At 36.8% G+C, this 18071-nt stretch overlaps 1 pseudogene across 1 annotated transcript; it reads left to right on the top strand.

Annotated features, from left to right (window-relative positions):
• The first annotated feature begins 9258 nt into the window (after nt 1-9258).
• LOC143595760 (auxin response factor 2B-like) lies at nt 9259-17708 on the top strand (annotated as a pseudogene). Its single transcript, XR_013146579.1, has 15 exons — nt 9259-9319; nt 9409-9514; nt 9869-9964; nt 10034-10090; nt 10167-10322; nt 10427-10511; nt 11118-11208; nt 11290-11454; nt 12162-12281; nt 12350-12425; nt 12979-13132; nt 14295-15000; nt 16031-16221; nt 16307-16448; nt 17437-17708. The product of XR_013146579.1 is annotated as an auxin response factor 2B-like (transcript).
• Nucleotides 17709-18071: the final 363 nt, after the last annotated feature.

The following is an 18071-nucleotide window of genomic DNA, read 5'->3' as shown; positions in this document are numbered from 1 at the left end:
TCCTTATTAGCAGGATGCTCAGTAAGAGCTGCCATCATATATTTTTGTGTCTGTAAACAAGAGATCCTGGAGATTTCTTAGCAGTCACCTCCACACCCCCAAAAAGCCATTGCAGATCTCAAGCAACCGGAGAAGAAGATGAAAGCGTGGTTCGTTCATCTCGAAATCCGTGGAAACATCGTCATGGATCAGGTCAGATTCATTTCATGCTTCGACATTGGCGCCATCCGTGGGACGGCAACGAACTACCCTTCGATTTTCGTCTCGGTCCTCAGATCTCTCCCAAGAAAAACCCAGATCTGGAAGTTTACAGAAAGAGGCTTCAAGACTTGTTCTATTAAAGCTCAAAAAGATCCATAGATCTAAAGAGGCTTCCAGATCTGTGCAAAAATGAAGCTGAAAAGGATTTGTAGATCCAAAAAAGAAACTACCTGATTCGGATGATCAAACCTCCGGATCTGTGATGGTTTTAAATTCTCTCTGCTCCGAGCTTCAGATCTATCTAGATCTGATTTACAGATCTGGATTACAGACCTGGATTTTAGGTTTAAAATTACAATCTAGATTACAGAGACTCCCGCCGCCATGCACGCGCGCCAGCGAATTCTCACTCCGCGGAAACCACCATGTGGGTTTTGCGCAAAAGACTCGCCGCCATACATACGCGCCCGCGAGTCACCGCTCCGCCGCCATGCATGCGCACTGCCAAGGAGCAAGCTTCGCCACCATGTATGCTCGCCCGCGAGTCACGACTCCGCCGCCATGCATGTGCAAGCCTGATTTTGATATTTGCATACATGTTTCACACTTCCTTTTATTAATTTGAGCAATATGACAACATTATATTGACATCAAACTAAAAATAAAACGAAGTAAAACATACATGCGCGTGCTTCAAGCTCAAACGCGTTGACGAGTTTTAACTCTAAAACGTCAGGGCCTTAGCCCAATAATATGAGCCTTAGCTCAAATTACTCATAGCATCCATCCCGCGTATTGCGCGGCTCGACCATAACATACCTAAGCACAACTAAGGCAAAGCACGTGCCAAAACACAGTTGTTGAGGTTTCAGGTCGGGGCCGCGCATGGGATTATAATGGATGCGCCAAATATGGACGCGCAAAGGCTAAAGAACTCATTCATAATTCCCTATAATAAATGCACGATAACGTCGCGCAAAAGAGGAATAACGAAATGCCAAGACACGTGTCAGCATATTCAAAATATCGCAAAATAGCCTAAAATATGACAACTATTAAGGAGTACTTAATAAATTCCTTACAACCTTGTTCAAATTTCAACGTGTAAGCATACCTTATATTCAACAAGCACACGCGTGCGCCATCGTGCATGCGCCACCATGGTTCGATGTACCGCCATCACGCATGCGCCGCCGCGATTCAATACATCGCCACCACGCATGCGCCACCACGATTCAATACATCGCCATGAAGCAGCAGCGCGCCGTCACTCATGCGCGCTAGCGCCGAGCACCGCACCACCGCGATCCAACACCAACCAACCACGTGCATTGACGATTTGTTTTCACCAGAGGGATGTAATCACGCGCAACGCGCGTGCAAGAAAAGAAAAAGAAAAAACAGGCCCTATTGAAAAAGCAAACTTGTCTAATATCTATCTTATCTCGCTCGCGCGAGACAAGACACATTAGACTGGGGGGCTTGAAGGGGGCATGCACCCGCCCTACATCGAGCGAGGCGGGTCAACCCACAAAATATAGACGAGGCTTAAAATCAGGATGTCATGAAGACACAAAGCCAAAACCTACACGTATGCTCACGCATATGCTCACGCATCACGTATGGTCACGCATATGCTCACGCATCACGTATGCTCACGCATATGCTCACGCATCACGTATGCTCACGCATATGCTCACGCATCACGTATGCTCACGCATATGCTCACGCATCACGTATGCTCACGCATGTGTTCACGCATCACGTATGCTCACGCATATGCTCACGCATATGCTCACGCATATCACATACGCGCGTGAAACATCTGCGCATGGCGCATATCACATACGCGCCAAACTTAAAGGTTGGGAATCCTCATAAACCCATAGGCCACGCGCCAAACTTAAAGGTTGGGAATCCTCATAAACCCATAGTGTAAGGCCCCGAACCCGGTAGCCCTACTTTAGCGTCGGATTTACTCATAAACACAGTCCTTCAAATCAGAGTTTATTAAAACTTTTCGCGGAATATAAAACATCAATCATTTGTTACAAAACATTAAATCTTTTCTTTGATACCATAACACCAAACTTTATATCCAAAACATTTTTACTTCTTTCTTCAGATGCCAGCCGTTCAATCCATGCCATGCGTCATCCTCTCGCTAGCTCTGTAATCGGCTCACCTGCGTGCATACTAAAAGTCAGCTACGCTGAGTGAGTTCTAGTTAATCAGGCGACATACAATCCATTCCCATATATTACTTCCCGTATCCGAAGACACATATTACTACCTTAACCTTGTATAAATATCCATAGGAGTATCGTCACGTAATATCTATTAAAAGAACCATTACCATTACCCTACCATATATAATTTCCATAGGAGGAACACTATACTATCCATAGAAGGAACACTTTACTATCCATAAAAGGAACACTATACCTTCCATAAAAGGAACACTTTACCTTCCATAAAAGGAACACTATACCTTCCATAAAAGGAACACTATACTTTCCATAAAAGGAACACTATACCTTCCATAAAAGGAACTCTATACTTTATTATTTAATATCCATGTAAGGAGCTAGTCACTTCCCTCGACGATACGTGCAATATCCGAAGATCGTTCACGTACCGGCAAGCAATCATTCATCTATTTAACATTATCCATATAAGGCATACACATAAAATTTATATCCTTTCGTTCATACTTTCTTACTTTCTTTAGTATTATCTTACTTTCATATCTTACGTTATAAAGAGCATTACGCCCTACATTCCTCGAGTATTACTAGGGCTCGGTACCCTCTTCGTAACCATACAACCATACGTTATCATTTCTTTCTTCTATTATCTCTATCATGTTCATACACATAAACATACATAACATACTTACCTTATACATAGCGTTACAACCTGACAGTACGTGCAATATCCGAAGATCGTTCACGTACCATCAAGCAATCATTCATACATTTCACATTATCCACATAAGGCATACACTTATCTCTTAGGATAAGTGTATTAACAAACATATTGAGTATGCACACAGCCCCGAAAACGTAACACATAAATGGGGCTAGAAACTCACCTGAACACGGTTACGTTCACCGTTAATCGTAATCCCTTTCTTCAGCTGTGCGCGGCTGACTGTATAACAAGTATACGTATCAATTAACTATCACTTCTCATAATGTATTTCTATCTTTAAATGACCCACAACGAACGGGGGTCCGGGGGGCAGCGCCCCTGGCAGCGGGGTCTAGGGGCGGCAGCCCCTAGCAGGGTCCAAGGGGCAGAGCCCCTGGCTGGGGTCGAGCTGCCAGGTCAGCTTGGAAAAATTTTATTTCCATTAACTGTCTTAACACATTTTTCATTAGGTTTTTAATTTATTTTCTAATCGAACTTGGATTTAGGCGAAGTTAAACCTCAGGCGAACTTGGCTTTAGGCGAAGTTAAACCTCAGGCGAACTTGGCTTTAGGCGAAGTTAAACCTCAGGCGAACTTAGCTTTAGGCGAAGTTAAACCTCAGGCGAACTTGGCTTTAGGCGAAGTTAAACCTCAGGCGAACTTGGCTTTAGGCGAAGTTAAACCTCAGGCGAACTTAGCTTGCAGGCGAAGTTCATCAGGCGAACTTAGCTTGCAGGCGAAGTTCATCGCTTGAAGGCGAAGTTGCCCAGATGAAGGCGAAGTTGCCCAGATGAAGGCGAAGTTGCCCAGATGTCCGCTGTTTCGGTTTCTGATCAACATTTCGGGCGATTTTAACACCCTTGTTAAGGTTCAATACCACCCACTACACTTCCCGACCATTTTCGGTCGTTTATACACTAAAAGCTCGGATCTTTAAACTTCCAAGATCAAGAATCATACCTTTTGAGCTTGTTTGGATCTCGTTTATCTTGGTATCACCACTAATCTTTCTCTCTTACCCGGACCTCGCTCGATCCTTCCTTCTTTCTCGGCCCGGCCGGCGGCGGTTTTGGGTGCTTGGTGTGTGTGTATGTGTGTGGAGTGTGCTTGGATAAAGATAGAATGAAGATATTTTGGGGTGTTAGGGTATTTATATCCCTGAGATCCCATGGACCTAAGGCCCATTCTCATTTAACCCATCCTAATTAATCCAAGTCCACAACCCACATCCATTACCCAACACTAGCCCGACCCATACCAACTCCTATTCTATTATTTATTTCCTGATAACCCGGGTAAACTTTCTCTCTATTATTAAGTAACATAATTAATATTACTTGGAAATTTCGGGATGTTACACATAGGCCGCGCGCCAAACCAAAAGGTTGGGAATTCCCAAACCCATACGGCTACACGCCATATTCTAAGGTTGAGAATCCTTATAAACCCATATGGCCACGCGCCAAACTGAAAGGTCGGGAGCCTAATAATATCCCACATGGCTACGCGCCAGCTTAATTATTTTTATAGCTTGTAAGTCGCCTCACGCGCCAGCTTAATTATTCTTATAGCTCGTAGGTCGCCTCGCGCGCAAGCTTAATTATTCTTATAGCTCGTAAGTCGCCTCGCGCGCAAGTTTAATTATTCTTATAGCTCGTAAGTCGCCTCACGCGCCAGCTTAATTATTCTTATAGCTCGTAAGTCGCCTCGCGCGCAAGCTTTATTATTTTATAGCTCGTAAGTCGCCTCACGCGCAAGCTTTATTATTTTATAGCTCGTAAGTCGCCTCACGCGCCAGCTTAATTATTCTTATAGCTCGTAAGTCGCCTCGCGCGCAAGCTTTATTATTTTATAGCTCGTAAGTCGCCTCACGCGCAAGCTTAATTATTCTTATAGCTCGTAAGTCGCCTCGCGCGCAAGCTTTATTATTTTATAGCTCGTAAGTCGCCTCACGCGCCGGCTTAATTATTCTTATAGCTCGTAAGTCGCCTCACGCGCAAGCTTAATTATTCTTATAGCTCGTAAGTCGCCTCGCGCGCAAGCTTTATTATTTTATAGCTCGTAAGTCGCCTCACGCGCCAGCTTAATAATTCTTATAGCTCGTAAGTCGCGTCGCGTGCAAGCTTTATTATTTTATAGCTCGTAAGTCGCCTCACACGCAAGCTTAATTATTTTTATAACTCGTAAGCTGCCTCGCGCGCAAGTTACATTACATTATTATCGAGACGCGCACTCTATCTTTTATCAGGCCCCGCGCCACTATTGTTATGATGCGTGCTATATCTTATTCATGCTAGTGCACCATCATTATCATAAGGACCACAACATGTCACCATCATTGAGAAAACCTCCCAAAACTCAAAGACAATAAAGACAAGGCCGAAGAAAAGGGAAAAAACCGCCTCACGTCCTAACACACCTTATAAAGTCCAGCGCTCCACCTAAACGCTTACACGCCTAGGAGCAACACTGGACTTGGGGGGCTTGTAGGGGTATGGTACTAAACCCGGTTTTACGACCCTAAATTTATTATGTTCGGCTTATTTTATCATACGGACTAATACAATGTTATTGGGCTGAGGGGGTTTTGTGGAGGTAACCCTAACTGGGCTAGGCCCATTAGGGTACCATGATGGTGGCCATGAGGCTCTCTATATAAGGAGGTCTTCACCTCCTTATTAGCAGGATGCTCAGTAAGAGCTGCCATCATATATTTTTGTGTCTGTAAACAAGAGATCCTGGAGATTTCTTAGCAGTCACCTCCACACCCCCAAAAAGCCATTGCAGATCTCAAGCAACCGGAGAAGAAGATGAAGGCGTGGTTCGTTCATCTCGAAATCCGTGGAAACATCGTCATGGATCAGGTCAGATTCATATCATGCTTCGACACATAAGTTTTTCGATTAAGTTTGTATGTTCAATGTGAGCCGGAAACCACTTAATTGTAATAACTAACACCTATGGTGTTGCGATTTCAAACTGTTGAAAACCATAGATGTAATTTCATAAAGTGGGAGGCCAAACTTGCAATACGAACATAACATGGGATCATAATGTAATTAACTAGAGAAAAAGACAATGGACTGATGGAGAAAGGTTGTGTACATGATAAGGTTGCAATACACCTTGATGCATCGGATAGAAGCCGGTTATTCCCGAATCCAGACAAAGCTTCTTGCATTTGCATTTTCACTTTTACCCATGTTTCAGGGCAAAGTTTATGCACCTTACGTCGATCATGTGCCTACACCCCACATCATCACGTGATTTCCTAGCTTTTATGTATTTTTCCTTTAATAAGGATTATAATGTTTCCCCTTAAATTTCACAATTTTATATGGTTTGCAACTACTTTGTATATTTATCAATCTAACAAAAGTAACAACGACTTCTTTCTTCATATCTATCTATATAGTTACCTGTAAAAGTTCTTAGATGTTATTTCCATATCATGACATCATATTGCTTCATTTTTTAATAATAAATTCTGTGCGTTTGACATGTTTAAGTTAAAAAATAAGTGGCCATAGCCCATGGGTCTCATCATAAATGGATAGTCCTTAAATGAGCTATAACATCTCATTTATTTGTTAAACTCGTTCATCATCAAACAATAATTTTTGCGGGTCATGAGTCTCATCAAACCTGAATAACCCTTAAATGAGTTATAACATCTCATATATTCGTGAAACACTTTAATCATCAAACCCTAATTTAGTTTCTTTCCTTTACATATATTCTATCGTCGGTTTATCATCTCAATCACCTGTTAACTTCTAATTACCACCCACCATCATCAACCTCCCTTCTCATGCATCAACAACCATCGTCACCTACATCAACCGTCTATTTTTTGTTGGATTTCTCTTTAATCGCTGAATGAACACCGGTAATTGGCCACCATTTCAGCTCTGTGAAATATATTAGTTTACTACGAGTATATACAACATCCTTTGATTTTCATTCAACCATTGTTTTTATTTTCGTTCATCCATTGACCATTGTTTAGTAAAGCTTAATTCTAGTAACTTTATTATTTGGAAAATGAACTTTTCTTTTAAATATGTATGACCCGACAACAACAACACAGAGAAACTGGCGGCCGCCATAAACAATCACCTCCGCCACCCATGATGGCAGATCTCCGTTGACGAAATGGCCTGACATTTGTCGGAAAACGTCTGGAAAGTGAAGAAAACAAGCAAAATCAAAGAATTGTAAGAAAAATTCTATAAAAAAGAGAGAAAGTAAGTGAAGTTGTTAATCCAAACACAACCATGAATATGCTGTACAGATTTTGCTTCAGATTGTACAACATCAAGGCAAAAACTCATTTGAAATTGTATGTATAAATTCGATAATATTATTTGAATTTTGTTTGCAATTTAATAACTTACTTTTAAGGATTTATATTGTCATAAAGTTTACATACTTTAGATATATTGACAAAGATAATATATATATATATATATATATATATATATATATATATATATGAGGTTTTCTATGGACACCAAACATCCCCTATATGTCACTTATAGGATTATATGGAACCATAGACGCTGTATAGTTTTATAGGGGGTGTTTGAGTTGTCCCTAGTAGGACTCAAATATACATATTATTTATCATATTCTAATATGTTCCATTTATTAAAGACAAGCAAAGACAAAAAAAAAGAATGTAATTGGAAACACAACCGATATGAGTTTTTAAACGAATTACTGGGTATATCCAATACCTGTGGGCTAATTCGATACTTGACGAGTAATTACTCAACATGTATTGGTATAAGAGAGTCGTACCTCTCTAAAAAGAAGCTAGTTCTCTTATGAAACACAATTTTACACAATTTAATGTGATCGAAGATTGCCGATACTTGTACAAAACATGTTTTATTGTCATCTCTACTTAGACTATGGGTATGGTTCATTTGAGATCCTTCAAGGAGACATACGTGGCAGAATGTTCTTGCTAACGAGCCCTAACGCCGGAAATGAGTCGAATGACCCAAATGATTACGATTATGCACATCCTTTGAAGAATGGTGGAGAAAAGAGCCAAGCATGTTTTTTTCTTTTTGTTTTATTTCCTTTTGTATTAAGTAAAAATAGAATGATGGAGAATGGGATGAATGAATCATAACATGAGTCGACTGGTAAGGTTGTATAATGGAGCGAAAACTATAAGTTAACATTGAGGTGACGCATGCATAACGAATGCCAAAACATGAGAAGAATAACCCATAACACATGATATTAGAGCGTACCGTATATTTTGTGTCAAAAATCAAAGTCATGACTATTAACCGACAGAGTAATAAAATTAATTATTATATATATCTATATAATATATATAAACGAAGATATAAAAATCTTACGTGTCGCGATGTGGTCGCTCTCCATTTTTTTGGGGGTCACCAGATTTGCTTGATTTTTAAATGAAGACTTCCCATGCATTTGACCCGAATTCATGGGTATAGGTCTTACCAAACCCAGATATTCCGTAAAAGGGTTATAAAATCTCCTTAAATTAAAAATTATTCTCACCAAATTGTTGATGTAAAAATCCTATAAAATAGGATATATTAAAAATTAATATCTTATTTATTTAAAAAAGATATATATATATATATATATTATTTAAATTAAAAAATCAATTTTACAGTAAAACAATATATTATTTAGAACAAACAATATAAAACAACCCGTAATACGGGGGATAAAAACTAGTTATAAATAAAAGAATATCCCTAGTTGATAACATTTGCACGTTAAAAGAATGGGCTGAGATACTATATTAAAAAAGCGTATCTTCCAAATTAAAAAAATCAATGATATGGGAAACCTTCCCTCCCTCCCTCCCTGCGTTTGACAAGTAAGAAGCCAAAACACATACGATATTATATTCATTTGGATTTGGTTGGTTCATCACCCGGTCCAACTAACCCGGTCACTCACTACTACTACTGCTACTGGTTGGGTTGTTAGAATCAGGAGCACCAGTTGATTAATTACAGCAAACACACACCACTTTTCACCTCCAACCATTCCTTCCATTAATAAACTCCGTTTGATCAAATTGTAGGGTTTTGCTGAGAGATCTGCGTTGAGAGTCGATTATTGTTATTACTGTAGTCAAATCAAATGACTTCTTCTTCTTCTTCTTCTGGTGATTCACCAACTCTTTCGCCGCTTTCCGCTAAAGGTACTTATTTATTATTTACACTTATATATATATATATATCACTTCTTTTTATGATTTATTAATTAACCGTTATTTATTTATTAATTTAGGTGACGGTGACGTAGCTCTTTACAAGGAGCTATGGCGAGCGTGTGCTGGTCCGCTTGTCACGGAAAAGACCTCGTCTTCTACTTTCCTCAAGGACACATAGAACAGGTATATATAATTTATTTATTTATTGCTAATTTTTGTGGCTTTCGTTTTTATCATTTTTGGTTCTAAACTGTTTGAATTTGTCTGAATTTTGAAATTTATTTGAATATTTAGGTGTTTATTAATTTATTACTAATTTTTGTGTTCGGTTTTATTATTTTTGGTTCAAAAAATGTTTGAATTTGAACATATTTGAATATATGTATATATAAGTTTACTATATTAATTTATCGATAGTTTTTGTATCTTTCGTGTTCAGTTTTATTAATTTTAGGTCATATATTGTCTGAATTTGTGTGAATCGACTTTCAAAATTGTTGATCCGGAGGAGTTCTTATGGATTTTTTTGTCTGTTAGGTTGAGGCCTCAATCAATCAGGTGGCGGAGCAACAGGTGCCGATGTATAACCTTCCATCAAAGATCCTCTGCCGTGTTATGAACGTGCAACTGAAGGTAAAGTTGTTTCAGATTACCGATTGGTTGTTGCTTTTTTGAATAATATTGATTGTGTTTGGTATGTAGGCTGAGCTAGAGACAGATGAGGTGTTTGCTCAAATAACTTTGATGCCGTTATCTAATGTGAGTTTTACCTTTAGTGTGTTTAATGATTAATCCGTTTGTTGTATGTGTGAATATAATGAAAATATTTGTACAGCAAGATGAATATGCAGTTGAGAAAGACGAACCACCGCCTGTGCAACCTCGGTTTCATATGCACTCTTTTTGCAAGACTTTGACTGCTTCTGATACAAGTACTCATGGTGGATTCTCTGTTTTGAGACGCCATGCTGATGAGTGTCTTCCACCATTGGTTAGTAACTTACGGTCTTACCCTGTAAAGATTTAACATTCTTGAGGTTAGATTTGATTGTGTTTTGATAATTATAATGGTCATGAATCATCTGGTTGTTACAGGATATGTCACGGCAACCTCCAACACAGGAGTTGGAAGCAAAGGATTTGCATGGAAATGTATGGCGTTTCAGGCACATATTTAGGGGTAATTTGCAGCTTTCTTTAGTTTTTGGAGCTCGGTTTTGTACAATTTGGTATATGTATATGTAGAGTGTATAAACAACGTTGAATAGGAAGTCATAGTTTGGTAATCCCTATTAGGTTTGCAAACGACCCGAACAAACATGAGCGGAGCATGTTCATATTTGTTCGTTTACCTTTTATGGAACAAACGATCAAATACAAACAACTAAACGAAGAGGGTTTTCTTGTTTGTTTTTGCGTGTTAAGAAATTGAATGCGTTTTTGTTCGTTCGTTAACACTATAAATGAGCGGTTAATGAACATAAATGAACGAACCTAAATGAACTTAAATGAACGAATGTTCACAAACATAAATGAACGAATGAGACATGTGCTCATGTCGTTCGTTTAGGTAGATGAACAAAAATTTTTGTTCATGCTCGTTCATTTATTAAATAAACGAACTTCCCGCCAAACGGTTCACTGAACATTCGGTTTGTGTACAGCCTTACATGCCTACTTATTACTTATTAGTCAATTGAATTTGCAATCTTTCTTGTTTTTATTACATAAAATTTTCAACGGATTATACCTGTGCGTTTCTCAATTTGTTTTAACTCAATATTAGGTCAACCGAGAAGGCATCTGCTTCAAAGTGGTTGGAGTGTTTTTGTTAGTTCTAAAAGGCTCGTTGCTGGAGATGCCTTTATATTCCTGAGGTAATAACAGATCTTTTTCTGTTTTTCATTTATTTTTTAATCTACTTATTTAAATATCTGACAAGTAAACATGAAATATAGAGGTGAAAATGGGGAGCTTCGTGTAGGGGTTAGACGTGCAATGAGACAGCAGGCAAACATGCCATCATCTGTTATATCCAGTCACAGCATGCATCTCGGTGTCCTTGCGACTGCGTGGCATGCTATTCAAACAGGAACAATATTTACAGTTTACTACAAGCCTAGGTATGTGATCAAATACATGGATCTTAATTAGGCCTGTAAACGAACGAGTTTTGTGTAACTCTAACCGAACAAATGAACAAACATAAACACTTAAACGAACGGATTTTCTTGTTCATGTCTGTTTGAACGTGTTTGTGCTCCTTTGTTAATATTTTAAACAAACACTTCACGAAAATAAACGAACACCTGTCAAAAGTAAACATATTCCCAAGTAAAGTCTATATCTAAAACATCATGGTCATTACATCCAATAGTTCAAAAGTAAACAAAGATATCAAGATATTAAAATAGAATCTTAATATAATATTAGTAATTTGAGCCATTATTTAAATGAAAAGACATAAATGAGGATGTAAAGGAATGGACATAACCTAACGTAAATGAACGAATGTTCACGGACATGACATTTGTTCATGTTCGTTTGTTAATTAAATGAGTTAAAATCTGTGCTCATATTCGTTTATTTATTAAATGAAGGAACATAAATGAACTTCCCGCCGACGGTTAACTAAACGTTCAGTTCGTTTATAGGCATAATTGATTGCACAGACTTGGGCTTCTACTAATATTAACCCAATGTGTATTCTCTCAAATATAAATGCTATTGCTTTAAATAAAAAACATCTGATTTCAGCTTAATTATGTTATTTTTACTTCTACCTAATCATTATTTTCCAATTTTACACTAATATTTTATATATGTTCAGAACTAGTCCTGCAGAGTTCATTGTTCCATATGACCAGTACATGGAGTCTATCAAGAACAACTATTCAATAGGAATGAGATTCAAAATGAAGTTTGAAGGTGAAGAAGGTCCAGAACAAAGGTAGATTTTGACTGTTTTTTTCTTTTTCTATTAATTTTGTTTTGTTGTGACATGATATAATCATGTAGATTTACTGGAACCATAGTTGGGATTGAAGAGTGTGATCCTAAGAGTTGGCCTGAATCTAAATGGAGATACTTGAAGGTATTATTAAATCATATTTTTCACTCCATATTACATTTCATGCAATTAGGCCTGTAAAGAACCGAATAAACACAAATAGGGCATGCTCTTGTTTGTTCGTTTAACTTTATCTGAACAAACAATTTAACATGGACACTTAAACAAACAGGGTTTTTTAATGTTCGTGTTTGTTCGTTAAGAAAATGAATGTATTTATGTTAGCTTGTGTTCATTTGTTAACAATATAAACGGTTCACCCACGTGAACAAATGCATGAATATAGCTGAACATAGATGTACGAATATAAATGAACATAACTGAATAAACCCTAATTAACATAGACGTAAATATCAATCTTTTGGGTTCAAAAAATGAATAAAACTAGACTATATGAACGTAAACGAACATATGAGCGAACGGGACATGAGTTCATGTTCGCTTGTTTGACTAAATGAAAAATATATTCATTCATGTTAGTTTGTTTATTAAATAAACAAACTTAAATGAACTTTCCGCCATCGTTTACAGGCCTACATGCACTTTTATCTTTATATTTTATTTTATTCTCTTGTAGGTAAGATGGGATGAAACATCTGCTATTACTCGTCCAGATAGAGTTTCACCATGGAATATAGAGCCCGCTCTCAGTCCTGCAATAAATCCACTTTTAGTACATAAACAAAGAACAGGTGGACCGGGGTTCTGTTTTATCTCAAACGGATCAAACGGTAAACTAAATAAGAATAAACTAATAAGGAAACGGGTTAAATGGGTAAAAAGCTGCCCAAAATGTATATTTAATACATACTATGTACAAGAGAAGGTACAATTATCAACCCGTTTATATTGAACGGGTGGACCGGGGGTTCTGTTTTATCTTAAGTGAGTCAAATGGTTAACTAAATAAGAATAAACTAATAAGGAAACGGATTAAATGGGTAAAAAGCTGCGCAAAATGTATATTTAATACATGCAAGTTACAAGTTACAACCATGTAAAAGTATGAGATATTAAAATAGTATATATATATAGGGAAAAGATCCAATACAATAATACCTTAACGTACAATAGGTACGCAAATCCATTTTTTCACGAAATCGATCCATGAAATCACATCCAAACATCTCGGAATCGTCAATACATATGCAATTAATCATTGGTTCACCGAAAAAAACAGTTTTGGATGGTTAATCGATCAATTTTTCACTTTTTTTTCACGAAAACCGTTTTTGAGCATTTTAGGTTTTTGGCTGAGCGTTTTAGGGTTTGGTTGAGCGTTTAGTACTTTTGCCTTTCTTTTTTGCCTTTGAGCTACTCGCGTACCTATCGTACGTTAAGGCATTAGCATACAATATCTCTTATCTCTACCCTATACACACACATGTGTGTGTGTGTGTGTGTGATCTTATACACACTAATTACATAATAACGTTTGGACAAAAAGTGTTTAGGTCAACCTTACCTGTACTGAATTACCAGTTTTGACCCATTACCCAAAGGAATAAGGTTAAATGACTCAAAAGTTGCTCAAAATGTGTTTTATCTCTAATGGGTAAACTTAAAAGAATAAGGTCAACAATGAAATGGGTCCAATGGGTCAAAAGTTGCTCAAAATGTGTGTTTATCTCTAATGGGTTAAATGGCCGTAAAACTCAAAAGGATATGCTAAACAAATCAAACAGGTCAAAGGCTGCTCACAGTGTATTTCTAATGCATACACTGTTGTACAAATAAAATATAGATTATTATTAGCACTCTAATTACTTTTTAAAAGGTTTTGAACAAAAAAAAAGTGGTTTCAGGTCAACCGATCTTATCTGTACTAAATTACCCTTTTGACCTGTCACCCAACTCGTCTGTTAAGAAACAAAATTATTGTTCCATAATAAGCTAATAACTTGAATATAGGTTCATCACGGGCTGTTGCAGCAGACCCTTCACCCGCAAGTGCACTTTCAAGAGTCCTTTTTGCAGAAAGCAATGAGTCTGATTCATGTGGTAGACCTATTCAATGGACATCTTCATTAACAGATGAAATGACAAAACTGACCTTGTGTCCATCAGTCAACGTTACTCAGTAATCGATAAAACGTTACCATTTGGAAGGCCCACCGAATCATCTTTCGCCGATCTATTATCTGGTTTTGGATCCTCCGCTGGTCAAAGTCAAACTGATGGAAAGTTCAACATACAGTCAAGCCCATGGTCAACTCTACCCTCTAACCTGTCACTCAACTTAATGGGCTCGACCATGAAAAGTGCTTCAGGTAACGAGCAGCAACATGGGAAGTGGTTAATGCCCCCACCGCTTACAAATTCATATCTGCAAATGCCAAAAATGTCCATGGTTCACCAAAACAGGGTTAGGAAACCAGAAGACGGAAATTGCAAAATATTTGGTGTACCTCTAGGTAACAAGGTTGCTTCAGATGCAAACCAAGAGTTGAAATTACAACAATACTCTTCCTTGGAATCTAGACAGATCTCTGAATCATTCACGGGCCTGAAAGCTATTGGTAATTCACCAACTGGTAAAGATCAAAATTCCCAGCCACAACTGAAAGTACAGGGAGGTTCAACTAGAAGTTGTACAAAGGTATTGGTTGTATACTAGTATTATATGCTGAGGTGGCAGCTTCAACTCATAAACGAGCCAAGCCGAGTTTGAGCTTGCCTAAGCTCAAGATCGGCTTGTTTAGCTTAACAGTGCTGAGTTAGGGTCATTTGTTATTTTTTACTGTTTAATTATTTTGTTTATGTACATATATAACTACTTTTAATATATATAAATGGTTATAATTTGATACATATAACATAATAATATATGTTCTTTAGTTTTTTTTAATCCTAATTTGTTATGTAATATGTATATATTGTGTTAAATAAAAATTATTATATGTTTAAATATTAGGCTCGCGAGCCTAACCAAGCTTGGTATATAAAGCTCGGCCTTGTTTATCAAACAAGCTTATATATAGGCTCGGGATCGAGATCATTTAAGCTTTTTAGTGACTAGCGGGTCTATCAAGTAGCTCACGCGAGGCTCGACAAATTTACACTCCTAACTAAGACTCTTAAATAATTTTTATTCAAAGATTTTGGATTATTTTTGTGGCGCTATTCTTTTTCTTGTATTCATGACTTACACATACAGTATTTGTAGAAGAGTAAATTTCAGTTTTAGTCCTTGAGGTTTTGCCCAAATTGCCAGTTACATCTTTTTTTTAAAAAATTTGCCGGAGGTACTCTAATGTTTGCAAAATGTTGCCACGTGAATCCAGCTGACTAACTGCATCCATTTTTTTCTGTTAAGTTGAGACGACTAGTCAGCTGGATTCAAGTGGCAACAAGATGCAAACCATTGAGTGCTTAGGCAAATTAAAAAAAATTGATGTAACAAGCAATTTGGGCCAAACCATACAGGCTAAAATTGAAATTTACTCTCTATAGAATATTTTTGAAAAGATGGCCAAAAAAGTTCAGGGGTCAACACAACACAAGCCGACCCGACTGGCCCGTTTTGACTTTTGATAAAAATGACCCGATACCCCATCTTGCCACCAATTTTTATATTCTTCTACATATTTTCTTGGTGTTTTAAACTTACATAATCATGTTGATTTCAGGTTCAAAAGCAAGGGATTGCCCTCGGTAGGTCTCTGGATCTTACTAAATTCAACAACTATGATGAATTGATTGCTGAACTAGACGAGTTATTTGAATTCAATGGCGAATTAAAAGCTCGCAACAAGACTTGGTTGGTTGTATACACAGATGATGAGGGTGACATGATGCTTGTTGGAGATGATCCATGGCAGTAAGAACCCATATCACAGAATATTGATTATGATATCTACTTTGATCCTAAATATTCTCATTAACGTGTTTACATGTATTATTAGGGAGTTTTGTGGCATGGTCCGCAAGATATATATTTATACACGAGATGAGGTTCAACGAATGAATCTCGGGACTCTAAATTCAAGGGGCGAGGACAATTCTTCGGTTGCAGAACATGCATAGGGTTTTTATAACTATATCTAGGTAACCAACTCTATTCTTTCTATTTTAGTAAATATTTTTAAAGTTTTGAGGGGTTTACTTTTTTTTTTTTTGAAAATTTCCAGAAAGTTTAAGGGCAAATACCATAAGAAAACAATACACATTATGCTTTTATCATAAAAGTTCCTATAACATGATAAAATTTGAAAAAGAAAAATACCTCTTATAATTATGATTGAATGAAATCATGAGAACATGATTTGACAAATTACATCATAATAGCGAGATTATAATCATTTGTTTATAACCGATTTTAAATTTATACAGTCCATTTGATATGTTTTTTGTCTTTTTTTATTTAAATTTTATTTTGAGGTATGTCATCCACACTCATGTATTTTTATTATATTTTTTTTCTGAAAGATTATTTATCATTATCAACTTACTGAATTAAATATTGGAAAATAAGAGATGAACATTGAACGGAATTTGTCTCTGCCACATGTCTAATTTAAACCTTTGATATATCTCAATTCTTTCCTCATGTAGTATTTATTATAAGTAAAAAAGTTCACAATTTGTTCATATTAACATGTGGAAGGACTTTCATATGTAAAAATTTGTTAATAGACTATGACTATATCTAGGTAACTAACTGTATTCTTCCTATTTTGGTAAAAGAAGTTTTTTTTGAAATTCCAAGGGTTTTTATCAAACATTTTAGAGAAGTCTGTTCAGATCAAATCCGATTAACTTTTTATGAAATCAACTGGACCGGTTCAACTGGTTTTGGCATAAATTATGGGCTGAGTCGGTTGGGCAGCTGGTTCGACTCTATTATTATTTTTATTTATTATTTTCAAAATCATTAGATTGTTTTAAAATGGTAAATATGATTCTTAACTATAGTGATATGGATAACTAACTACACATTCGAAAATTGAAAATAACATTATACATAATAAACGAAAAACCAAATCGAACCGTGAAAAGTAATTGGACACTAATACAAGGATTCGGGTTTTTGCAGGTGTAAGCCATACCACATAGATTATGGCAGTCTGAGAAGAGTTGAAATAATTATTTAAAGATGAATCCAGATTTGCAAAAGCTTCTCTGAATGTTTGATGATGATATTATATTGTGGAGCTTTATATTGCTGCATGGCTCCTAAACATTACTATTGTCATTATAATATGGTTGTATATAGTTGATATTGGGAGCATGCAATTATGTACAAAGGTAGCTGCTAGCTTTTTGAATGTAAGGAGAAAGTTATTGACTCTTAATAGGAGACTTAAGTTTTGTAGCCTTAAACTCTGGTTTTATCTTTTTGTTTTTCTTAATACACACTGTTAACCAATATGATCATATAAAACAATGACCCACCAATAGGATCAGATAAAAGATGATTTTTAAGATTTGAAGGTGGATATAACACATCCTATTATAATATAATTATTAATACGTATAAAGTAGCTTGTGAATGTGTCTTAAAGCTTTGGTTATTTTTCGTTTTAAAACTTGTTTACTATTTAATTTAATTTAATTACACTTCTCATTCTTAAATTTGTTACATTTATTAGGCATCCATAGTGGGGTTGCCCTACTCAAAACACCCAAAAAAACCACTACGAAATCAGTGTTTTCGATGAACTAGGGGGC

This window comes from Bidens hawaiensis, unplaced genomic scaffold, assembly GCF_021521415.1.
Source record: "Bidens hawaiensis isolate Kalapana, Puna unplaced genomic scaffold, B.hawaiensis_p1.1 tig00045510_1, whole genome shotgun sequence".
Classification (NCBI taxonomy): domain Eukaryota; kingdom Viridiplantae; phylum Streptophyta; class Magnoliopsida; order Asterales; family Asteraceae; genus Bidens; species Bidens hawaiensis.
Note: the sequence above shows the minus strand (reverse complement) of the source record. Positions and strands in the feature narration are given on the sequence as shown.